Genomic DNA, 21,625 nt, shown 5'->3' with positions numbered 1-21,625 from the left:
TTAATATTTTAAACGTGCCTAAATACCAGACCACTGTGTATAATAGTGTTCCTATGGCTTACTGAGTACAGCATTGCATTAGCAAGTTAGCAATGCAAAGGGCATAGATCCAATCCTAGTAGATAAATATATATGTATTGATTGAATGTACTGTAAGTCACTTTGGATAAAAGCGACAGCCAAATGCATTAATGTTATAATGACAGACATTTTCAAAAGTCTTTAGTATCGAGTATAGGCTTTAATATACTAATGTTCTTTTTTTAGTCATTAATCTTTCAAAGTTAAACTGTTATGGGTGCAAAAAGTTAGCATGGATTTGTCACACTCCAATTACCATTGATTGTGCCAAATCTGCAAATCAAACAACATTGATCAGTCTGACCTCTCGTCGAATACAGGAAAATGCTCTGGTAACTATTTATTTTAAGTAAGGTCAATTTACTCAACTAATTCATCAGGTGGATTTGGTTCATAACCTCTAAAGTTCATGTGGAACTCCTTTAAACATCATAATTATCCTTTATCTGATGTGTTACTCTTCATGAACTTCGACGCCATATGCCATTCTAATAAAATCCCCGCTGTCGTAAATGCCTGTGTTTATATGCACTTCCACATTAGCCCTGACACTTTAATAGCATCAAAATTACTTCCAGACACAGGTTTACAGTAAACCTGGACAAAATTTACTGTAGGATTAAACGCATTCTGCATTTATTCCACAATCAGCAAGTGAGGAGACGACGAAAATATTGCATGTTCAACACAGCTGCTCAAAAACCAATCTAGTGCCATGTTCGCCTTTAAAATGGAATTAGGTTTTGAGTGCCATATGGTTAACATAATTCAACCTGGGAGAGAGAGAGGTCGAGAGAGCTCAGACTCAATTCTGGCCGACACATTCACAGATGGCACTCTCTAGCTAGAATCATGGCATCAACGAACATGTGATCATTCTTTCTGATTAGCCGCCTCACCAAAGACCTTGTGCAACATATGTCAATTGAACAAATGTCTCTGTCAGAGATATCCTGCTTTGAACAGGCAAGGTCACTTTTTAGAAATGTTTACAATTTATGTACAGAATGCACAAAGTTTTATTTAGTTAGTTTATTTGGCTGGCTGATGCATACATCCATAAGCGAAGAGTTCAGATGCCAAACACTCTAAGTGCGTCTGACATATTTTCTTGTTAATTAGCATTTTTTATTATGTTTAGGTTCAGTAATGGCAATAAAAAAGTTATTAGTCAGTAATTGAAATGCTTTTTTTAAAGAGACGCTCCACCTAGAGTTAAACATTTGATTTTTACTGTTTTGGAATTCAATCAGTCGATCTCTGGCGCTACCACTTTTAGCATAGCTTAGCACAATCCATTGAATCTGATGAGACCATTAGCATCGCGCTAAAAAAATAACCAAGGAGTTTGGATATTTTTCCTATTTTAAACTTGACTTCTGTAGTTACATTGTGTACTAAGACAATTAAATGTTGCGATTTTCTAGGCAGATATGACTAGGAACTTTACTCTCATTCTGGTGTAATAATCAAGGACTTTGCTGCTGTAACATGGCTGCAGGAGGTGCAATGATATTACGCAGTGCCCGAAAATAGTCCCCTGCCATTCAAAGTTACTAAGGGGACTATTTTCGGGTGCTGTGTGATATCATTACGCCTGTTGCACCCATTGGCGATGCTAATGGTCTAATCAGATTCAATAGATCATGCTAAGCTATGCTAAAAGGGGAAGCGCCAGACCCAGAGATCAGCTGGATGAATTCCAAAACTGTAAAAATGTTGAGTTAAAGGCGTTTAACTCCCTGGGAGTTTGAAAATGAGTATATTTTCAAAAAAGTGTTCCTTTAAATGTCAGTTTAGTCATTTCATTGGTATTTAAAGGCGGAGTCCACGATGTTTGAACAACGCTTTGGAAAAGGAGACGGACCGACTACCAAAACACACTCATAGCCAATCAGCAGTAAGGAGTGTGTCTACCAACCGACATCCTTGCCGGGTTGCGTATGTGTGGGGCGGGTCTATCAACAGAAGGTCCAGATTCTATTGGAGTAGGGGCGTGTTTGTTTAGGTGATTTCAAATATCAACATTGGCTTTCAAACATCGTGGACTCCGCCTTTAACTATTTTGACTGTATTTCACTGCAAAACCCTCCAAGTACATCCAAGCTTTTTTGGCAAAAACATTCACTTCTTAAAAATCTATTTTTGTGGACAAGACAAAGTAAACAGTGTCAAAAATCACTAAAGAATGCAACAACAACAAAAAAAATGAATTGATGAAAGTCAGAATTCAAAAATTAAAAATGAAGTTATGAAAGAAATAGTTTTTTTTTTAAATACTTTGTCAAAGATTCTTAACAGGAATCAAAATATGGTTCTTCTATCTATGGCATCGCCGTGAAGAACCTTTTAGACATCTTTATTATTTGTAGTATATGTCTGATTGAAGTCAAACGTTCAGTGGTATTCTATCTGATCGGCGGTGCCTTTGTGGCTTCCTTTATTGCCCAGAGTCTCTCATCCCGCTGACAAGTTGGACATGGGGTCTTCTTGAAACCCATTTTAATCATGTTACCCCAGAAATCAATAAACTATTTCCCCCGGGGTCAGCATCGACAATGAAGAGGGTTTGCCATCCTAAAGTACTCAAGTGTGTACACAAGCCTTCTGAATGCAGCACAAACACAAAGCTGCGCAGACAAATTAATTAAAATAACCACCATGTCTTTCAAACGAATGAGTGTACATGGCAGCCTATCCCTGCTCCAAACCCTATACGCGTATATGAAGAACTTGATGCTGTCTGGCTGGCTTTAGAGTTTTCTAAAGGACCATGAAATCAAGATTGGTTTGTGGCTTTAAAGTCAGTGAGTGTTAGCTCCTAAAGTCCTAAATAAATTCACTTTTAGCAGATAAACACATTTTAAAATCAGTATGTTTTTCATGGGTTCGAACCTACACAGCAAAATCACCAGTGTTAAATTTTCAGGGATGGTGTTAAATACACAGTGTTGATGCTGTTTTAACACTATCTGGTAATAAAATAACACTGCCATTGCTAGGCCAGTGTTATATCCACGACAGTGTCAGTGTAAAACAAGGGTGTTATCAGATTTCACTCTGAGCGGTGTAAATCAAGCCACGCCTCCACTAAACATTTCCTGTCAGTGTCAGGGATTTTACCGCCATTTTCTTTCAAAGGAGGACTGAAGAGAGCAGGTAAATCTCATATTCACTTGGTTTAGCTAAATTAAACTGTTAATTCTCTGTCTGACTCTACGCAGCCATATGCCAAAAAACCTAAATAAAATATTTTTCTCATTTTATTTCCCCTTTGTTCATTATTTGGTTTAGTTTAATCAGAGCTACCTTGTGTTACGTTGTTCCCTTGTTAGTTTACTATAAAGTTAAACTGCTAGCTAAAAGTTTGAACCAAGAAGGATAATTAACAGGAGATATGAATGTAAGAATTGAACCATGATAAAACGCGACATGCACTACAAATTGAAGGTATGAAATTAAGTTAAATGGAAGCTCGTTTATTCACCATATGATGCTCGTTATGAGGTAATCATATAGACTAGATACCGTGAGTTAACGAGGTCGTTTACATGCACGTGAGTGCACGGATATCGGTTAATTATTCAAATTACTGAAAAACACGGAGAAAACCGCAACCGCATTGCCATGTGTTTTTCCAAGATGTATGCAAACAGGGGAAATATCACCAAACCAACAATTCTTTTTACCAAAACCTCACTATATATCATCATTTGTATGCACAGATTGCTGGATTGGATGCATTGTGTGTTGTAAGCTTTTCGTGGCGCTAGATGTCAGACAGATGCAAATGGCAAATACATACGAAAGTGTAAAACGTGTATGGCGAACATTTGTTTTTCTGTCATTATAGATGCTAGTTTGGTGAAAGTACACACCGAGTGCTTCAAATCATTCAGAAGAGATGCTGTTTTTAAGGGCAGTTTATTAAAGAAGATCTGACATGGATGACTTCCAATGAGAAACGACTGCTAATACTTATATAAATTCATTACAGAAGGTAAGTTTATATATTTATACATATAAATCATTTTATTTAACATAACTGAACAGTTAACCAATCTTTGTAGTATAGTTTTGTACATATTATGGTTATAAATCTGGCAAGAAAGTCACATGACCTGCTGCCAACTTAAATAAAAATATATAATCTTCTCATACATCGTTTTGCTATTGATATCTTATTAAATAGCAATCAAATTGATTACTAATTTGGAAATGTATAATTGAAGATTCATATTGTCTTGAGTGCTGTTTTTAATATAAAAAGAATGTTGAGTTTTCAGAGTCTTTATTGTCATTTTTTTGTGATAGGACCCTACCAGACTATATTTGAATACGGCATACCCATGAATTCTGGAACTGTTATTCCTTAACCCAGTTTGGAGGATAAGAGCTTACCAACTAGTTATGCGAGTACACAGAGTACATTAGTACTGTACACTGTCTCTAACATGATTTGTTATACTGAGATGATTTTGATTCAAATAACGGTTAAAACTGCACCCTTTTTGGTATTTTCTTGACTCTTTGTCTTTGAAAATCTGCAGAAATATGCTGAGGTGATGTATTGCAAAATAGCCAACATACAACAATTAAAGGATAATTGCAGACTATATCCTGATGAAGATATGGATGACCCTCTGTCTGGTCAACAATAGTTTAAATATGGTAAGTGTACATGGGTTTGCTACTTTTACGGTTTTAAAGTTTAACTGTATACTCATGGTGTTTAAATTCTGTTTTGCTAGGACGGGACAGTTATGTGGCTCATTCACCTCTTGCCTTCATTTGTGAAAGGAGGAAAGACTGGAGAGGGTCAATGTGCAACTGAAGCTACTGACTGTGCTGTGTAAGTTTTTTTTGGTATTTTGTTCTGGTTGTTTTTTCAGCAGTTAGTTTGCTTGCATTGTTCACCCCATGTAAATGCATACAAGTTCATAAATACACATCAAATACATTCATCAAATACACTCTTTTAAAACACTCTTAGGTGATGAGCATCAATCCATGCTTTGAGGTGGATGGATCAGCACAGCCCTGCCTGCTCTGCGTTGGGAACAGAAGTTGCATCCAGAGGTTTTGCATCATTCTGGACCAAAAAGCCATTCCCTCCATGATGAAGACCACTGATGCAGCCTTCCACTACTGTACATCATGAGTAAAACAACTACAGAACTTAATACCAGGTTGGAACGTATTTAAGAAAAATGAAACGTCTTTTGAATTGAAATGTCTGTTTTGTTATGGAAAAATCTTTAGTATTGTGAAGGATAACATTTCTGCCTGCCAGTAAGGTAATTGCAGTGTATTTTAATAGTCAAGTTTTGAGTAGGGTGGCAAATTTTTTTAACTCTCATTTGATTTATTAAAGACCTTATAATAAGTGGTTTTCATGTCACTGCGCTGTGGTATAAGATAACTTTCATTATTCCATACTGTATTCTGTTTCTAATTGTAGCTGAGGTATTTAAATAAGCATTGTTAAATGCAAAGTGTTGTGTGTATCGATGTAAATATTAAATGTGATGTACTTTAATAAAAAGAGGTTTTGCAATATTTCTTGTCATTTGTCTTTTATAGAAACAACCCATTAGCAAAAAAAGTGGCTATTAATCAGTATTTTAACACTTAACATTGTTGAATTCACATTACACTGGTGTTGACCTTAAATTAGGAGTGTTAATTTTTAACACTGTATTTCTGTGCCAACACCAGTGTAGTGTGGAAACAACAATGAATAGTGTTGAACAAAGTGTAAAATTTAACAATATTGAGTGTTGAATTAACATATAATGGGTGTTGGCAAATTAACACTACACTTTTGACTAAATTAACACAGTGTAGTGTGGACACATATACACACTTTGCCAGTGTTAAATTTGACACCGTGGGTGTTATTTTAACACCAGTGATTTTGCTGTGTATAACGTTCGCACTGCTAACACAATGCTCTACCATTGAGCTATACAGAAGCAAATGTATTTTTTGAATGAATGACTCAGACTGAATATTGAATAAAGCCCACCCAAAAAAAGCCCATAATAGATGTGAACTCCTTCAATATTGTTTAATACGCATCTCAGGTTGAGACCTTAAGAACTTTCTTGATAAAATGTCACAAATTTGCAAATTATAGGCAAAGTATGAATATACATTAGATGGTAAAATACAGTATAACCAAGTTATGATTTGTTTCGCATGCTTTAAGTTACAATGTAATTTGATAATTTATACAGCACTCATTATTTAAAAGCAAGCCTTTCGATATGGCCCCGCCCCCAACTTCCTTTTTAAAGAAAAGGCTGTTCAAGGCAGTTCGTTAAATTCAAGAAAAACGTCTGCTGAAATCGTTCGATAGTAATTCAGTGACATGATTCTGCAGGCAAAGTGCTTCACGGACCATCATTATCACATAAAAAATCTTATCATAAACTACTCCAGGTGGAATCCATACCGCTCCTACAGTTCCTGTTAAATCAGATTCATGTTTCTGGAAGGCTTCATATCTCTCTTTCCCTTAATAAGATAAAACTCAGTGGTTGGTGGGCCTACCATAAGACACATGAGCATCAAGCTAATGCCTTTTAAGGAGGGAGTCCTGTCTTCGGAGACCGGGTTTTTTTGCGGTAGGGAAATGGAAGGACAGGTTGTAATACGGCCCTAATCCTGCGGTGGATAATGTATCAAGGATCGGCTTCGCTTGAGCGAGTCTTTCCTGATGAGGTGGAGGTCTTCACGTGCTGAAGGAAAGCAAGGTGTTTGCATTGGCATGCAGGTCATAGTCGTGTAAAGCTCTGGAATGGGTTTTTCAGTAAGACCGTAAAAGAAGAGCGTCTATAGAGAGATACGCCTGAGGTGATTCGAGATCGTGAAATGCAGCTGAAATAGTTTGGTTATGTTGAATAATTCAAAGTGTGTAAAGTAAAACCGAACTTTTAATGGTAAAATATAAACTAACTGTTGGGGTCACCATTTTGGCAAGGATTCCGGTGCGTCTTCCGGATGTCGTATTTGTCAATCACATACATCATCGAGGCTCACATTTCATTTAAAAATATATACAATCACTGTAGTTTCATTCTTAGCTTAAAATGTAACAGTTGCTTTGCTGAAATAGAACCTGAAATAATAAACCTTAATGACGTATGCAGTCGACAAATATGACTTCCGGAAGACGCACCCGTAATCCTGGCCAGGACGTGTCACGGAAAAATGGCACGTATAGTTACCCTAATATTTACCCAAGGTTGAAACCATAAATATGCACACTAGATGTCACCTTGGCTACGGGAGTTCATTGGAACGAATCCGTCAAATAGAGACGCCATCTTGAAACGGGGAGCCCTACATCAGCTTAATTGTAGGCAATGGTGTAACGGAACTAAAATCACCATAAATCGTCATGAATGCGACTTTCTAGGTTTTCTTTTTGGTTCATTCCAAAAGTCAGACATGTATTTAGTATTGAGCCAGAAAAAAATTTAAGTTATTAAAATCTACTTTTTCTAACTATAATTATAGTGCTAGTAGGCCTTACATCCATACGCAGCAAAAAAGTCTGGCATCGTCCACGAATTCGAAGTACAGGCGTAGATAGTAGCATTACCTACCTACTTCCAAGACCCCTGTTCCAAGATGGCGGCGGTTTTGACGCATGCTTAGAACCCCAAGGCGACATCTTATGTACATTTCCAGGGGTTGAAACAACCCAGCATTTCAGAGCGTCAGTAGACGTATATCTACTGACAGCCTTACCGGAAACACTACATTTAAATGAAAGTGGTACTTAGGTGCAATAGATTGTGGGAATGACACATTCTTGGCTTTCTCAAAAAGGTGAAATATATTCTTCCCCAAAGTCAATTAACTAAAACCAAGTGGAAGAGCCTACAGGCAGAAACTTATAAAGTGCACCAGGAGTTTGCATTACTATGTAAATGTGCAAAGATTCATTAAACCAGTCAATTAGTCTGCAAGCAAAAGAAAAAACTCAAGAACCACAGAGGTCATTTTAATGAAGTGCTAGGCAAAAACTTGTTAATTTTGCAAAACATTTCTTTACCTCTTCATTGCAAGCATGCACTTATCCAAGGTATCTTATTGTACAACAATCTATCACAGTCAGTCAGTTTCTATTGATGTAAAAATAATTAACCAGAAGATATTTCTGATAGCTGTTATTTCAGGCCATAATGTTTTATGGCACGCTATGAATTTTCTTTATTCATATACTGTAGATTTCTCTTGTGACTCATTCAAAAAGCAAACCTACATTACAACATTCATAACAGACTGTTCATACAAGATCATTGAATTTCAGATGGTCCCAAATGCTGTTGGTAACCAAATCACCCATGTTTCACGCTGCAACTGCATTTTGAGAGGTGACCGAAAATATAGCAGCACCTGCGGTGCACATCTGGAATTTGTGAACCCACCGGGCCAAAAGTGCAGGCGGGTTTCCTTAAAAGCGCTCTGAGACGTGAACATAAAACCATGTAATTGTCCACTTAAAGGCATTTCGGAGAGTAAGATATCATGCAGTTTTATAGTCCACATGCTGGGTCTCCCAACAAGTCTAAAAACGAGAAAATCACTGCTGCTTTCCTGAATGACCCTAAAACAGTTTGCGTGTAAAATTCGACACCTTAACTTCTCAATGTGTCACGCCATTAAAAAAATATTTTCATTTTTATGCAACCATTCTGAAATCTCTGCATTCATGTGAAATAATCTGGAAGTGCAGCATATTAAAGAGGCTTTGCAGTTTCTCATAGGTTACCAGCTGAGCATAAAAGCATTGTCATGGATGACACATGCGTCTGATTCACTGAACACTGAAAGTTATCTTTCTGGATGTATGAAAGGACAGCCAAGGTAATAAAGAGGCCAGTGAAAAGAGGACCTTCACAGAGGCGTCTTTGTGAAACTCGTATCAAAGGCCGCGCCTGGAATTGAATAGTTTTGCTTTGTGTTTCTCCGTGCATGGGTGGGAGTTTGATGTGATGTCGAGATATTCCTGTGTACATGCAGAGCTAACCCTATTGAAAGAGATGTTGGGAAATCTCCAACATTTTACGGCTCTTTTAGAAACCGTGTTCCTCTCCGCGTGATATCGTGGTCTGACATCTTCAAAGAATCTCGGATTTAAATCTTAGTGGGCTGAATTCACTAAACGTTTCGCTTCTTATTCATCAGCCGCCCCAATTCAATTGAACAAGCCGCTATCTGTACCGGAAAAACTCCTTGAGAATGAAAATAAACTCAAAACACAAAAACACACACTTTCTATGTAAATTTAGATGTATTTACAAACCAGCACTGCATGTTTTCCTGATGCCAGTGCATGTTCGTCTTAATAACCAAAAGTATGTTTTTTTTTTTTTTAAACTAGCCATAATTCTCCATCTAGGATCGCTATAGACCCAATTTATAGTATGGCTATTAGTGACCCATTTCTTGTCAATTTGGTTAAATGTAATTTTTGCCAAAATAACCTGCGAGATGTATGATATTCCATTGTGTAAGCAAAGTCAACAATGTTTACAAGGTGTTTGGTTTCATTTATTAATTTATTTATTCTGTTTTTTTGGGCTATGGATAGATGTATTTAAATTTTCACTGACAGCCCAAATTTTGCCTTATTTTAGATATCTAGGCTGTTTTAGATGCAGTTAAATGCAAAATTGGGTATATGCATTTTTCATTTTGTTTTCTATTTTATTAATAAAACCATTTTTAACCATTATTACTACTACATATAATGCTATTAATTATTCAGAGCTAATGTGACATTACCATTTTGTCAAATCTGCCCTCGAATCACAGATTTTCACATTACCTTACTGTATAATTCATGAATATAACACAGCAAAATGGATCCAATATCACATGCTGGAGCGTCCGCTGGCATTCGTTCAAAATGTCCTGTCACTTTTTAGCTTAAGGCTATAGCCCGGTCCCAATGCACTGAGTTTAACTCATATGCTCTATTCATCAGCAACACACTCTTAGAAAAAAGGTACAAAAACTGTCACCTGGGGTGGTACACTTCAAAAGATACAGTACAGCTTCGTACCTAAAGAGCAGGGTTGGGGGAAAGAACGATATCGCAATACTTTCTGTGGTGATACTTTAATGATAAAGATCTTGCAAGTTAAGATCTTTTATATCAAACTGTATAAAATTATTTCTTGAGCAAGTTAAATTTGCATAAAATACCTAGCAGAACAGCAGTTCATACTTGCATTTTTTTAAGGCGGACTAGGGTGTAATACAAACAGTTGAGTTTGCCAGGTGCATACAACGTTTATGATAAAAATTCATAAAAATTATGGCCAGTTTGTCTGCTTAATAATTTCATTCGGCAGCAATAAAATTGAAGTGAGATCTTAGCCGTTTCTCAATACCAAGTACGCCAAGTTCGGACTTGTGTCCTTCCTAGTTCAGACTTGCAAGTTCAGACTCGGAAGAACCAACTTCTGACGCGAAATGCATTCTGGGAAACTTCGCTGTCATAAGTCCACACAAGTCTCCTCTGATGCATCCTCGATAAAATGGGCGGATCAAGAACACATCCGGGGATTTTATGTGAACTTGGGCTTGATGCGAACTTTGAATTGGAACAGTACTTGGGCCGGGACTGATGACGTTTCACAAGTCCACAAGAACGCAAGTACAGACAAGAACGCATATTGAGAAACGGCTATTGTTTTTCTTTTGAGATAAAACAGATGTAAAGTTTTTAATTGGGGACCCATGTGTATGTGCATGTATGTATGACTAGGCCACTCCAAAGTCTTGATTTTGTTTTTCTTCAGCCATTCAGAGGTGGACTTGCTGGTGTGTTTTGGATAATTGTCCTGCTGCATTATATATATATGAAGAGTTTGGTTCCAAAACGCAATAAATCCATTTTGACAAATTTCGGTAAAAACGTGTTTTCTATACCAAGAAAGTGACAAGATGAAAACCACTATTTTCTGTTACAAACTTTCACATAGCATCTTAAGGTTATAAAAACATAAAAAATTCAAATCCATAACTTGATTTTCAAAGATTTATTGTAAAAACGAATTCTTTTTTCCACAAAATGCAATAAATCCATGACAGTTTTTTTCAAAATGCTATAAATCTATTCAATCAAATGTGCATTCATCTTTGCCATTTTATATTCATTTAGTTGAACAGTTGTACACACTGATTAAAAAAATAAACATTAATGGCATTAATAAAAACACTTACTTTGTCATATTAAGAACACTGTCATTGATGCGGTTATACTTGACGTCGTCGCTTAACGTTTTTCACAGCGATCAGCTGTAAAATGTTTTGGTCCTGCTCGATTTTCGTTGACTTTGAGTAAAATAATGGAACGTTTTTCATTAAATCCCCTGGGGTCAATGTGTTAGCATGAGACGCTTGATGCTGTCGGGAGAACAAGCGACCGTCTCCCGAGTAAATTATTAGATGTTGATGGCTTACGTTTCTTTCCTGTCACAGAAAACATCACAGGTTTATCAATGCAATTAAAGTATTATTTTGTTTTGTTTGTTGATCACGAAGTACAAAGTAGGAGTTATTGCGTTCTGTAAAAAAGGAGGAGTGACGTTTATCGCATTTTGGGAAAAAAGGGAGAAAAGATGACAAAATAACACGGCGGATATTGGATTTTGCGTAAAATTAAGAATTTACTTTTAACTACTGACCCGATATAATACTGATTTTGGCAGTAACTCATTTTTTTTTTTCAAAAATGCCGTTTATTGCGTTTTGGAAACAAAACTCTTCATATATATATATATATATAAAAGACCACAAAAATATTGTATCTTGACACAAGAATCGTGATAACACTGTATTGTGGTGATTCCCACCCCTACTAAAAGAGTGCATACTGTAGTAGTATCTCAAAGGTATATATTGGTACCAGATGTATACAAATCTGTATCTAAATGGAACATTTGTGACCTTTTAAAGGGTACAGTCCCAATCAAGCTCTCGAATGCATTTGGAGAACAGATGTCAACGCTCTGATAGCGTTACCTAAATATATTGCTCTTCTTGAGTTGTGACGTCAACATCCTCAGCTGAAGTGAGTGTGGATTGAATTAAGGGCGCTGAATGCGTGCGATGGATGCTGGTCAGAAGGTCAAAAGAGCGAGGGCGGGTTATCTCCAATGCAATTAGCATGGGCTCTGAATGGATGCTAATGAATGTCATTCTCAAGGGGCTTTCTGTTATAGGTTTAGGGGACATTGCGTCCTTGGAATGAGTCTTTTTCAGGACAAACAAGATGCCAGATTGGTGAATTGAAATCTGAGCCAAAGACTACATATTCTCATTTACTAATTCACTTGAACATGAAATGAAAGATAGCCTTGATAGAAGTGGCGTTTGTATAACCCTGCCAAAATGTCTCAGGATTAATGTGCCATCAGAGAAGCTGTAATTTATATCATGAAAGTTATTAGCAGATATTACATGAGATGACAATCATCTGATAATGTTAAGAGAATGAAGGGTAAATTATTTAGATTGATGTTATTGATATCACAGATAATTTATTAAACTTAATAAATCTTTATGTATTGGATGACATATTAAACTCACAAATTTCAAAGATGGAAATCATATTAGGGTGGATATGATAGTACTATGTGTACATGAATTTTCCATATTTTTACTCCTTTGGATGCTTTGCACTAATGTCTGGCAAATTGTCAATTTATTCATATTAATTTATATTTTTCTAATCAATATTTTTACAGTTTAAATACTTTTACTAAATACATTTATATTAATATTTTCATTCATTTTCAGTGGAAGCATAAAAATGTATTAATTTATTTAAAGTTGCAAGACTCAGAAGGTATTGTACAACAGGAATGACCTGTTTACAGTAATGCATTTACAGTGGATGTCTGGGGGCAAGGCAGTACACCGAATATAAATACAGTATGTACACCATTTCGTTTGTATAGCCACAAGGCTTTAATATTTTAGATGTGAACTTGAATCGAACCTGGAAGGTTTGTTTAAATCCAATGAAGAATTCTTCCCACTTTCATAGCGTGTCAGAAAACGAAATAGATGACCATTGCTTTGAAAGTGACTGTGTGTGACCTTTCTGTCATCTATTGGGACATACAGCTGAGCAATCATATACTCTCTAAAGTCCTTCTCTTAAAAAAAAGACTTTCTAAAGAAAGCCTTCTCTAAAGTGCTCATTGTGTGCCCTCCACAAAGGATTCAAAGATAAAAGCAATATATAAGATAAATACGAGAGCGTGAGGTACTAAACAAATGTGCCGAAGCATGAGTAACATGTTGGTCTAAAAAGGCAAACAGGAAGTTGTGTGAGTTAAACTCTTTGTATGAGTTAAAAGTCTTTGAAACCACAAAACTATTCGCTGTGTTCTGCGTAAGCAGTCACACCCAGTCATTTCCATAACTGCATCAAACAATACAAAATATCCCAAATTATTTATGTTTTCTGATTAGAGTAAAACCGCATTGAGAAAATAAAAAATAGGTTGAGTCCCAAGTTGGCATGCATTAAAATTCATGTATGCTAAAAATGAAGCTTTGAGCACTTCGGTTCATTGAAGGCAATCTATTTGGGTATAAAAAAAATGAGGGAAATATCTCACTAGAATATTTATATATTAATATTCTAAAATAGTCTGGCATGGTTTGTTGTGTGTGTATGTGTGTGTGGGACAGGTGAAACGTGACAGGTGAAATGACGTGCAGACATGCCCCCCATATGCTGATGTCAGATTTTCATTGTTGTGGCAGGCAAACCATTCACATGAATAGAGTATAATAGCACAATGAAAGAACGAGAGAAAGAAAATAACTAGAACTGGTTATATTGGTATATGCACATGTTCTGGTATATAATACTGGTGGCAATTGTGACAAATTAATAAAAATGTATACATGTAAGAGGTTCAGCAAAAAAATATTTGGCACTGGATCTGCATTCTTAAAAATGTAGTTTCCTTAAATGTTCTATTTAGGGTCGTTTGGTTTCATAACTACATAACTTTCTTTGTAGTAGAAAGAGGCTCTACGGACTAAAGCTGTGTCCCAATTCGTAGGCTGGATCCTTCAAAGGATGCAAGGATTTGGTCTTTAAAGGGTGCAGCATTTGAAGTCCACATAGAGAATTGAAATGAGATGGTCTAACCTACAGAGGATTCGTCACCTGCTGTTCCTACCCACCGCGCGTGTCAACGGGACACAGCAGAGGCCTTTCTGACTTATTACAATAAATACGGAACCAAAAAAATATTATTTTTATTTTAGAATGTTAAATAATATTGATGTATATTAAACGAACCATTTACAGTATAAAGGGTGCATCCCAATTCAGGGTCTGGATACTTTTAAGGCCACAGACTTTGAAGGCAAGGCTCGATATTTGAAGGCGACAGCCTCTAAAGGCCACGAAGCGAACTGAAATAAGACAGTCTAGCCTACGGGGGGAGTTGCAACACTTGCTGTTCCCGCCCACTACGCTCGTCAGCGGGACACAACAGCTGAGACCTATCAGACTGTTAAAAATAACTATGGAGATTTTTTTATTTTATTTTAGAAAATATAACACATTGATGCAGAATAAAACTGTAAAATTCACCAACCTTAGAAATATACAAAAGCAAATCGCAAAACGCACAATATTGCAGCAATAATATTAATTCACATCACTAAAACATCTTTAATAATAGTAAAACAGTCACAAGTAACTTTAATTTGCAAAATATACAGTTTATTTAACTACAGTTTTGAATGTTTATTTCAAAAACCCAGATGTCATGGGCGCGCATTGAATCTTGGGATAGCCAAGCCTGTTAAGAATACCTCTATGGATGGCCACATTTGGAGTCTTGTATGTGAATGAGCCGTCGCGGCCCGGTGACATCATTTGCCTTCAAATACGGTTCGCCGCAGCCTTTGAATTGGGATGCACCCGAACTAACCATACATAGTTATTTTCATTTGTAAAGTTTTAAAAATTGATCTTTTTCTTACACAATCACATTGATTCCCCCCAGAAGCCTTCATCAATCCACTGGAGCTGTGTGGATTACTTCTGCGAAGGATGAATAATCCACATATTTTTTGGGCTTGAAAGTCGTGGACCCTGTTTTTTACCGTTACAAAGTTTGAAAGAGCTAGAACATTTTCTAAAAAAAAAACTTGAAATTGTGTTCATCTGAGAGATGTTGGACATATGTATCTCGGAAAGCTTAAGGGTGAGTAAATCATGGGGTAATTTTCATTTTTTGCCGAACTATCCCTTTAAGGGCAACTGCGGGTCACAGATGGCTTTGAAGTGTAGTATGTGGGTTCCAACCACTTATAACGTAGGAAATTAGATTTCCGCTCTGAAATTGAGCATTTGAAATATAAAGTTGTAGAAACTTGCTCAGCCTACTTCAGCGAGAGGAAGAGCGAAGCTGAAATGAACCAATCAGACTGTGCTTCTTAAGTCACATCTGCATTCCAATGAAGAGGAAGTCTTGGTTCGAAGAGCCTCAGATAAGGACATAATTACTTTTCATTTCATGACTGAATGTTGAGTTCTCATCAAGCATGCAGGGCACTTAAACTGACTACAGCGCTTGCCAGAGACACAATTAACTGAATGGAGGTTGTCTGAGGTTAAGCTCCATCAACAGGTAGCTGTAGGTCAAAATGGTGACTACTGTAGGGAACGGGGATGTAAGAAATGTAATGATTCTAAATTTATTAAAGTCATTGTGTAAAGTCATTTCCGAGAATTGTTACTAAACACATTATAAATGTATTGGTAAAACACGTTACAAAGACGTGATCTATGTAGTACTGAATTGTAATGCTACACCGTTAAACAGCTTTCTACATTTCAGGATTATTTGGGCGAAGATAAAACGGTGGCTCGAAGACCCACTGGAGCCACCGAGCATGGCCCCGCCCCTATTACAATCGCAAGCATCGGGTGTGTTTCCCAAAAGCATCGTTAGCTGGCTACTTTAGTAAGTTTCGTTGTTACTGACAAAGTTCAATGATTTGGTGTTTCCCGAAACCATAGTTCAAACAAACATTCGCAAGCTGCATCGCAAACTTGTGTGGTTTGAACGACAGCTCTTCATGTAGTACATTCTATATTCAGCATTCTAACTATATAAAAAATTTATTTTACGTCTTTAAGTTTGTAAACAAAATTAAAGCGCTGCATTTGGCTTTAAGACCCTGGGGAACCCCTGGGACGAGTGACGTAAGAGGGAACTTGCGCAGGAATTAAATATCTTGAAAATAAACAACATATAACTAAATTCCGATGCAATATATGTTATTTACACACTGGTCATTCAATTTACTAAATTTTTTTAAGATAAGTGGTTGCAATCAATTTATTTAGCTACATTTAAACAAATGTTTTTTTATTGTTTTGTTTAAATTTAGCGACATTAAATCGATTTGCACAGATTAATTAGTACTTTACCTCCCACGTGACATCATCAACTATGTTGCAAAACCAACATGGTTCAAATGACGAATGTGCGACAAAGTTACTATGCTTTCGGGAAACAGTCACAACAAGGTAGTTAGTTTCTCCAACTATGCATCGTACTAAGGTGGTTCAGCAGCGAGTTACGTCGTTGTTCGGGAAATGCTCCTCAGGTTGTATCTGTATTTGAAAGTTGAAAGAGGCGGCAGCTGTCCGCGAGTGGGCGTGGTTTCCTTGCAGACAGTGGACACGCCCCCAATGTTTGAGAGCAGAGAATCCTGCCTTTTTATCATTCAAATTTGACTGGGAAGTAAATATTAGAAAGTCGTATACATGGCATGAGAGAATTTTTATATTTTGGTGACCTATTCCATAATTTTTTTCATCATATTTCAAAACAGTTGATCCCAACTAAACTAAACAAAAATAATATTATTTTGATAACATAATTACGTATTTTTGGAAACAAACATTGATTTAGTATTATTTATTTTTAACAAAATTTTATCACAGTTCACAGACTGTTTAGTGTTAAACATAATGGGAAAAAATATTCTCTTTTTGATAGATTCGTTTATAAAGTATTTGGCTCATATGAGTCATTCATTAGTGATGCTGCTTGTACTGTATATTTGTTGTTGCGTAATGACTTTCTTTATCTACTGTACCTCTAAATCCCTTCGTCTCTTACATACTTGGTGTAATAAAAGTTTGGCTCTGTCGAAGTGAAAAATGTCCCCGACTCTTCACCACCACAGGAAACCAACAGTCTTGTTTTGGCCCTCCAAACGCATTCATGTTTACCCCAGAGCTGAGGCACCGCACGCAAAACCCACTGAGGCCATATTGTGACATGGGAACCCCAATAAAAAAAAGAAAAGATGTTAAGAGCGAGGGGAATTTGCATTTTGGAAAGCTCTGAATGAAAGTATTTGTTCTTCCTGCGCCTCAGTGAAAGACTCTCTTTAAGACTGAGAAGGTTTATAGATTCTTCTGTTCTGCTCATATTAAGAAGTTTAGATTATGAGTTGAGTAAGTCTGACCGTTGATGCGAGTTTGACCGGGTGATGTTTTTAAGTCGGGCAGTAAATCGGTCCCCATAACTCTTTCTTGCTCCGTTCCCCCGTTAGTTCATCAGTCAGCGTCGTTCTCTGGCAGTTGGCTTGAGGTGTCCTAGAAACGGGGGCTTTATCTTAAAATTATAAGGGGAAAATCGCGAGCGAAGGGCACAAACACTTCCTGGACGTTTATGTGAATACAAATGTCAAGGCTTTTCATCTCGCTCCTCATAGAAAGAGCTCTGAGGTTCACGAGGTGGCAGCATTTTGAATTCCACTTAAATGGCAGTTAATGCGCTCATTAACACAGAAAGATGTGGAAGTGGGTTGTTACTGATGTGTTTAGGAGAAAGGTTAGATAGAGTTATTGCTCGAGTCTCCCACACTCATTGCTTTAAAGGCACAGTTCACCCAAAAATGACAATTACTGCTATTATTATACCTGTGTACAGTAATTTCATTTAATTATTATAATTTTTATCACGCACATTTGATCATATTATTATAAATAAAAGAGGGACAAAAGCGCACTATAAAAGTACTTTATGCGATATGATTGTGTGCTATATTGTGAGAGCCTTTTGAGCTTTTGCACATTTTATTGTATTATTATAAATAAAAGAGGGACAAAAGCGCACTATGAAAGTATTGTATGCAATATGATTGTGTGCTATATTGTGTGAGTCTTTTGAGCTTTCGCCAGCTCTCGAATCCAATATGGTTCAGGCAAACCTGCGGCATAGGCACCGTATTTGATTTGAGAGCTGCATTGTGATTTGCATAAACGATTTGATTTCGGAGTGAATAATGACTTAAATTTCAGTCTGTTTATAACACAGAGCTATTATATGACTTTCTTTCACTAAGATTATAGCATACCGTTCGAAATTGACTAGTATGTGTATAATGGCACTTTTATTTTGCTTCTTTGGGTTTTAAATAACAAATTATGATATTTGCAGTTGTTCAGCAAATCAACATGATCTAGTAATTGATATTCCTACACTGTCAGGAAAAAAATATTTATCAAGCTGTCACCTTTTTAAAGAAGAAAATCTGACTTTTTTTCCACGTTTAAGTGTTATAATTGGGATCAACCTAGAAGATGTGACAAAAAAACCCAGTAACTTAGTTTTGGTAAAACATTCTCTGCAAGAATAGGTCATTGAAATTTGGCTCCCCTTGTGATGCCAGAACGGGAATAATACCGCCTCTTAATCTGCACTATCCAACCACGGCACTGCTATTTATTGCAGAGATCAGCTCATTTGCAATTATATCATTAAAAATATTTTTTGATGACTCGTAACGGCGGGGGACCGCAGGCACCCGCTTATTTCGGATCAACCCGCGCATCACTGATTTGGTACCGTTCCTTTCAGGCACTAATATACTACATGTACCTTTAAGGTACTATTATGCACTTTTTGGTACCAATATGTACCTCTGAGGTACTAATATAACCTGTTTAGGTACAAAAGTATACTTTTTGAAAAGGGTACTGCCCTAGTGATTTTTTTCTGACATTGTATGGCTGTTTTAATATTGTGTGACAAGAACGTTTATAAACCTAATAATTGTTTGTACTTTATATTCTCCATAGCCACTAAATCTATAAAACACAGCATTTCGAGCACACTAATCTCTAAAACAGCACAGCTCTTTGAAGAAGTCACACGTGGTGCCATTTCCATGCCGATGAATATATCAATCCTCTCCAAATGACATGCTTCAATTCCCTATTATCCTCCACTTTCACACCAGATAAAGAAGTGCCCCACCTCAGTGTAGTATTTAATGGCTTTCAATATCTTTTAGGGGCTTTGAGACAGGCAAGGCAGACATCTTAACCTACTGCTTTTGGTTGTAATGAAGGTTGCTGTTGACCTGGGATACAAACCCATGCGGCGTAACAGCAGGACAGTTTGCTCAGTGGAGAGGTTTGTCACACCCTACATCACTCAAAGCTTTTATCTGACAACATTTTGAATGTTCAACTTGGCAAATCTGTCATGCTGTTTCATACATAATTCATGGTAAACTTTAGTAACACTAAGCTGGGTTTTTTTTTCTGAAAATGAGGGGGATTTCTTACATGACTCATTAGCTCATGGATAGACATAGTATAAAGGATCTTGTTATGATGACTATGGAAGATAAATAAGTATGTATGTTAAAGGGTACATATTATGCAAAATCCACTTTTACCAAAATCCAAGGTGTTTGGACGTAATGTGTGTTGGCAGAAATATTATTCTTCTTCTTTAAAAAAAACTATCTTCATTTTTTTTAATCCCCATTAAACCAAAGCAGTGTCTTTAGACATGCTGTTTTGTATCTTTTGTTAATGTGATGTCACACTGATAAAACCCCGCCCACCGCTAATTTTACTCAAAATCTTTTCTAAATGTGTTTGGTAGCACATTGAAGAGGTTAAATATACTATTGTCTCAGACTGTATTCAAGTGCTTACTGTCTGTTAGTAAGCGAGTTAGAAGCAGTAGCTCATTTGCATTTAAAGGTACACACATGCTTTTTTGCTCCCACCCAAATAGGGGCATTTTTGACATGCAATAACAAATGATCTGTTAGATATTTTGAGCTGAAACTTCACAGACACATGCTAGGCACATCTGAGACTTATATTACATCTGGTAAAAATGGGCAGAATAGGGTCCCTTTAAGTATAAATCTTTTTATATAAAATAATGTCTTTCGTTGTTTCTGTTTATCAAAAAATGTGCCCTAACTGTGGGTTTACAGCAAACGCGAAGCGTGCAATCGCGTCGCATTGCTCGCTCTAGATTACTTGCGGGATTTAACTTCGTGTCATGCAAAAAATATTCAACTTGAGCGAAGACGCGTTTGAGACGAATAGCGCATGTTTTCACGGCAAACGGTCATTCGCATCGCCCCACGCGAGGACGCATCTGATCGCGTCTTTGCATTGACTTTGTATGGTTGTATGGTTCATTGACCGGTTGGTTCTATTGGACAGTTCTTTGCCAAAATCTGGATAAACATCACATGCTGCAGGAATAACTTATTTATTAGATTTACATTTATGCATGTGGTAGATGCTTTTGTCCAAAGCGACTCAGTGCATCCAAGAATTCAAGCAAGACTTTTTGTCCTATTACTTCACCAATTCAATCTACAAGTTAATGAAAGTAAATAAGTTTAGAGTAATTTCTCATACTATAAATGCTAAATTTGTCTAAAATAACAAAATTGGTCGCAATCGTATACCAAATTTCAAGCCATGGTAAATGATAACTGACAATGAGATGAAAGGTTAAAGATCCAACCTAAATTTGGATGTGCACCATGATGTGTTTTGCTAAAAAAACAGATCAACAGTGAGGTTAGTGGGAGAGATTAAATTGACTGGAATGCCTGCAGACAGTTATTCGCTCATCCAAAAACGTGAAAGGGGAGATGAACCGTATGAGGTAATGGTCTATCTTTCGCTGTTGACAGAGTAGGTCCCCTGCCCTTTAGATAAGCAGATTAAGCCGAGATACAGAGGTCCAGCAGATTTATTGTGCCAAACCTGAGCCATTTAAAGGATAGAAAGAGAATTCTCTCCTTGCAGGATACTGCAGATTTTAATATCGTTTCATCCCAGCTGTTCACCCATCACATGTGAAAGGTGTAGCTATGAAATAAACAGAGATTTTCCATTGAGATCTGCCATATTTTTAAAGCAAACGTTGGCTTTTGTTGTGTTACTGTTACTGCATTTGGGTCAAGTGTCCAAGGGATAGTTCACCCAAATATGAAATTTCTGCCATCGTTTACTCACCCTCATGTTGTTACAAACCTGTATAAATTTCTTTGTTCTGATACACTGCAAAAATGATTTTCAAGAAAAAAAATCTTAGTATTTTTGTCTTGTTTTCAGTAAAAATATCAAATATAAGTGATTTGATATGGGGTAAGCAAATTTTTCTTGAATTTTTCTTGAATTTAGTGTTTAAGA

At 36.7% G+C, this 21,625-nt stretch overlaps 1 protein-coding gene and 1 long non-coding RNA gene across 2 annotated transcripts in view; one reads left to right on the top strand and one right to left on the bottom strand.

The window, feature by feature from the left end:
* Positions 1–21,625, bottom strand: part of chl1b (cell adhesion molecule L1-like b) — a 130,628-nt gene that overhangs the window by 74,784 nt on the left and 34,219 nt on the right. The window lies entirely within an intron of this gene.
* LOC129419869 (uncharacterized) lies at positions 3,359–6,006 on the top strand. Its single transcript, XR_012370915.1, has 5 exons — positions 3,359–4,081; positions 4,396–4,488; positions 4,632–4,752; positions 4,833–4,933; positions 5,075–6,006. It is a non-coding gene; the product is annotated as an uncharacterized lncRNA (long non-coding RNA).

The sequence above is a fragment of the Misgurnus anguillicaudatus genome, chromosome 8, assembly GCF_027580225.2.
Source record: "Misgurnus anguillicaudatus chromosome 8, ASM2758022v2, whole genome shotgun sequence".
In the NCBI taxonomy this organism is placed as follows: domain Eukaryota; kingdom Metazoa; phylum Chordata; class Actinopteri; order Cypriniformes; family Cobitidae; genus Misgurnus; species Misgurnus anguillicaudatus.
The sequence above is the reverse complement of the archived record's forward strand: the minus strand, read 5'-3'. Positions and strand labels throughout refer to the sequence as shown.